Source organism: Calidris pugnax, unplaced genomic scaffold (genome assembly GCF_001431845.1).
Source record: "Calidris pugnax isolate Ruff unplaced genomic scaffold, ASM143184v1 scaffold147, whole genome shotgun sequence".
In the NCBI taxonomy this organism is placed as follows: domain Eukaryota; kingdom Metazoa; phylum Chordata; class Aves; order Charadriiformes; family Scolopacidae; genus Calidris; species Calidris pugnax.
In genome coordinates this window covers 6,068,784-6,073,867 of record NW_015092359.1, presented here as the reverse complement: position 1 = coordinate 6,073,867, position 5,084 = coordinate 6,068,784, and the positions used below count along the sequence as shown (strand labels likewise).

The following is a 5,084-nucleotide window of genomic DNA, read 5'->3' as shown; positions in this document are numbered from 1 at the left end:
CGCCCGCCCCCCCCCAGCCACACCGCCAGGCCGGGCCGGGCCGCTGCCCGCTCCTCGCCGCCGCCATGCCTGCTCCTCAGGCACCGAGGCCCGGCCTCCGGCCCGAGGGCGGTAGTCACCCTCCCGCCGGGCAGGGCAGTGCTGGCTGTAGCCGCCGCCGGGCTCCCTTTCCCGGCGGTCCCCGAGGTGCTTCCCGGCGGTTCGCTGCCGCCCCGCCGCCCCCTCAGGGCCGCCGCACAGCCTTACCCTGCCCCGCTCCCGCCTCAGCCGCGCCCGCCGCGCTCCTCCCGCCCGGGCGAAACCACTGCTGCCCGCCTTCCCCCCCGCCCCCCCCCGGCACCTCGCCTCAGCGGAATGGTACGGTCCGGGAAAGGCCCGCCCGGCAGCGTCCCTGCTTCCCGAAAGCAACATGGCCGTCCCGGCTTCGCCACATCGGCCGCCTGCCGCTCTGCCGCCATCTTGAGTGAGGGAGGCGGCGGGCCCGGAGCGGGCAGCCATCTTGGGCGCGGGCAGGGGTCCCCGTACTCCCTGTGGAGGGGCGCCGCGGGGCACGGTCTCTTGGCGAAGCCCTCAAAGGCACTCAAAAGGCAGGCGGGGGTCGGTTTTCCCGCCGTTAATCGGCGCACCACCCGCCACGCTTTTAATTATTTTCTCTCAAGAAACTGCAGCAACTCCCCGGTGGGTCAGGAGTACCACAGGGTGGTGCAGGGCCTTGCGCTGGCCTGTGTACATAGACCAGCCCGTGGATTTATTTGGGGGAGGGTACCCACCTCAGGCAGAAGAAAATAGGTGTCTGTGCAATATTTTTGTTTATTCTGTGAGAAGGTGAGCCAGCCTTCCTCTAGTCCCACAGCAGATGAGGTTTCAGGGCCCCAGATCTGAAAAACTGGCTGCTAGGGCTCAGTTCACAGAACCGTTTATCTTCAGGCCAGACTACAATAAAACTAACAATTTCTGTGGGGACTTTGTTTTTACAGTGGTCCGTCCACATCTTCATTAGAGTTGATTGAAATAAATATATATATATATTTTTTGTAGCTTGTGCGTAGGTGTTTCCACATAACAACAACAACAAAAAAAGTCAAACCAATTTGTTTTTATGTTTACAAAGTGCCGCGTTTCAGTGTTTAATGAGGTTAAATTGCTCCTGTTGTCAATGGCTGGCTATGGTGGGTTTGGTCCTCAGGCCCATAAATGTCTTTTCTTATTTTACAGTCCATGTACAGCTCCTTACCGTCTCCCGGTGCAGATAGTGATAGATTATTTCCAGTACTGAGAGAAAAGTTACAGGAACTCACTTAAGAGTTGGTGCTTTGGTGGGGTGAGTCCAGGCTTAGGAGAAGCATAAACGTGGTTTCCCATCTCCCAGAACCACTGTTCCTGGAGGACGAGCCACTCTTTCTCACCAGTGACCCTGTATTGCTGTCACTTTTCATGTGAAATGATTTTAAACAGCCGACGGATAGGAGAGGTCACTCTGTGGGCTGCCAAGTACTTAAGCACACAAATACTGTTTCCAGGACAAATGACAGATAAATTCCTCCTCGGAAGCATTTTTTACTTAAGTGCAGGTTTTAATCTTCAAATTGTAATGGCTTGTAAAAACGTTGGATGATGATTGTAGTTACTCAAGGTGATGTAAAATAAAGTCATCCGTTAAAAAAAAAAAAACCAAACAGGAAGAGGCAGACATCACTGCCTATTTACCTTTCTTTTCTATACTTCTGTCACACAAATTTGAAACTGGATCCTGTAATTATCAGGCTGCTGGCTACCAGATATTAGAGCATGTTGTTACAGTTCTCTGGCAACAAGACTACCATAGGAAGGACAGAATAAAAATATTTAGAATAAAAATAACTACTGCAAACGCAACTTGCTTAGACTCATCCAGGCCGAGAGGCAAATCTGTCCTGACAGGTAGCTCCCGAGGAGTGCATGCTTCCACCATGAATTTGGTTTTCAACCCTGATTATTTTGTTTGTATTCGGGGAATGTTTCTATTGTCAAGACACAGCTCTAGGAGTGGAGAGAACGAGCGGCAATATGAGTGATCCACGCTAAAATGTCAGGATAATATTCCTGTATCTTAGCACAAGGGAATGGTGTTTGCTTTTACTTTATCAGAAACCTGGCCTGCTCAACAGTTCTCACCCTGAGGAGTTGGGAGAGAAGATGAAGTGCAGGCTCCAGTCCAATTTAGTCTTGCTTTCATAAGGATTGAGTGAATTGCTGCAGAATTTGGCAGCGGTGTTGCGCTGGGTTGTATCAGCGTGTCAATCTTTGCCGAGCTGCCCAGGAGGGATTCTCCCAGTGCTCCTTCTGCATGCCAGCGGCTGGATTTCACACTTGCCACCAGCCTCATTTCTCAGGCCAGCAGAGATGAACTCGATTCTCCAAATGTCCCGGGTGCTCAGAGGCACTTCAGGGGTGAATGTGGCTTCCTAGGGCAGAAGATTGAGCCCTGTCTCCTTCATCCCTGATGAGTGTCCCAGTTGCTGGGGAGAGGGAAGGAAGAGTGTCTTATTCGCTCTCTCTGAATCATTAATTCTTTTCTGCACAGTTGTGACGGAGGGATGAAACGATGTGTGAGGTGTGTGAATCCCCTTGGGCTGTGGAAGAGACTGAACCCAGTTGCCCCGTGCGTGGGACAAGTGCTCCAGACACACAGCTGTTGTAATAAAACAGGATGCAACAACCCATTTTGCACTTTAAGCCAAAACATAGCAAATTCCAGCAAAGAACTGCAGCCTGGAAACCCAGATTTTGTCTGAGTGCTTCCTTTGCTCAGGAGTGACAGCTTTGGGGTTTGAGCATCATGAGTAAGACCAGTGTCCTGGGTTGAACAACACAGAACTAACCTCTCTTCTCATGTTGGGGAAAACTGCACTTTTAGAGGACTCTTATGTCTGAATTTGTGAAAATATTGACTTTATAGCCAGCGGGGCTCTGTGGGATTCAAGGTCTCAGTGTTTTTGAGCCCTGCCAGGTGCAGGAATGAGGAGGAGTGAGGCCCTGGGCGTTTCACCCATGGTGGCCAACAGGATTATTTTGTACCATGAGCGTCACAGTCAATATAAATTAGGAAGGTTTGCTGTGTAGTGTCTCTCTCCCTTAATATCTGTGATCTGGAAAACTCCTTGCCCCGGTGCCAGACCACTGAGCCCTTCCCTTCCTCCTGAAGCCATAGTGCTTGCAGCATCTGACATTTGCTGTCCCCTGCTGGGAGTGCACAGCTGATAAAACTGGCAGAGTATAATCCTTATATATTTTATCTTAGTATCAGGATTAATACTGGTTCTTTAGTATTATTGTTAATTATTAAGTCTTATCCTATTAAATCTATTTATATTTCAACCGTGATGTTTCCTTGCTTTCCCAGATTCCCTTAGTCTGGGTGGGGAGGGGTCACCAGGTGATAAAATAATTGTCTAAATGACAATCGATCGTTATGGGTTTTCTCAAAACATAACAATCAGGAGAAGGGGAGAAGGTGGGGAGCATTTCTGCCGGCTGAGTCACTCCGGTAAGAATGCAAGTCCAGCTCCTGTGGCACCGGACTGTCAGAAATTTGCAGACTCTTGCCCGAGGTCAGCTGGGCAAACATTTGTGGCAAAGCAAGGAATAGAAGTGTAGTTCCCAAATCCCAGGGGGATTGCTGGGCTGCCTCTTCCTCTCTGGAGCACAAGGAGTAGCTCCCCATACGCAGCATCACCGGGTCGGCATTAGGACATGTGCGATTTTGGCTCTTCCCGCTCACGTTACAGACGAGTGAGGTTTGGGTACCTTTTTAGAGGCCCCAAACCTTGCCCTGGCAATGCAAGATGAAACCTCATTGGTCCTCTCCCCTGATGCTCCGCCAGAGGATGCTGCAGACTTTGGAAAGCACAGCCTGGACTGCAGCCCTGCTTCTCCTTTCCAGCATCCCGAGATGTGTGGGCAGTCGCTCACTGACCTAGCCTGGCGTGGAAGATGAAACAACTTTAACATGCTTGCAAAATCAGAGCATCTGAGCCTGCAGCTTTGCTCAGGATCACCACCAGCTACCGCTGGCCTTTCCCCACCAGCTTGTGGGCTTGGTCCCACCGGTGGCACAGCAGCACCCTGGTGCATTCCAGATTTGCAGGTGGGCAGGGAGTGCCTACCAGACCCCCTGCTCGGGGAGAGGGGATGGGGAAGATCTCTGAAAGGTCTCCTTCGGTGACAGCCTTGCAGCAGGAGTGCAGTCTGTGCTGGGCTGCCCCCTTGCCAGGGGGAAGGAAAAAGATGGGTTAAATAGTTAAGGAGCCTGGAGTGAAAATATGCTGGCAAGAATAGAAAAAGGCCAATTTGAATAGTTTCCCTTAGTGGACAAATTAATCCCCCGTGCTGTTCAACTGACCGTTAAATCAGGAGGAATCTGACCACATATCTGCAGAGCCTTTGAGGAGGAATGGGCTTCAAAATGCATTTTTCCCAAGTTTGGAGCTGATGAAGCTGAAGCTGTCCTGAACAGGAGCCAGGCCACTCAGCAAACCTTAGTGTTGTCCCCAAAACAGAGACAGAGCTTTCAGCATAGTCTAAAAATGCAAATTCCAGACAAAATCCTAATGAAAAACAAACAGCAGGCTCCTGGTCTATATGTCAGTGGTGTGTACTGGTTAGCCTCTAATGCTGTTCCGCATAATACATTTTGGCATATGATGGTGCTACAAATCAAACATACCATATATACTCCCCCTGATGCTGCTTATATGTGAAGTCTCAAGAAGCAGGAGTTACATGTATTCTGGCAAAAGATTCCAAGATCCTGGTGTCACTTGAAAAACACAGGAATTGATAAAAGTTCTTAGGCATTTTTTTTTTCTTAAAAAGAAGATATTAGGATACTAAAGAGAAGCAAAATTTAATTCTCATCAAGGTGCAGTTTGTTTCACCAGGGAGAGACTGGGCGGTGGTGCAAACCAAAAGGAAATAGCAGCTTCTTCATCTCCGGATGATTTCAAGTGCCCTTTTAGAGGGGAAGCCTTAGATAGCCACACCGCACTCTGTAACTGGATAACATTGTGTGGTTGGTGGTAAATGAGATCAGACTAGATGGACTA

At 49.8% G+C, this 5,084-nt stretch overlaps 1 protein-coding gene across 1 annotated transcript in view; it reads right to left on the bottom strand.

The window, feature by feature from the left end:
* The window catches only part of LOC106900385 (GDNF-inducible zinc finger protein 1-like), a 13,871-nt gene extending 13,584 nt beyond the window's left edge, over positions 1-287 (bottom strand). Inside the window, exon 1 of the mRNA XM_014962421.1 lies at positions 247-287. The gene's annotated coding sequence lies outside the window, so the exon portion shown is untranslated. The remainder of the gene's footprint in view (positions 1-246) is intronic.
* Positions 288-5,084: the final 4,797 nt, after the last annotated feature.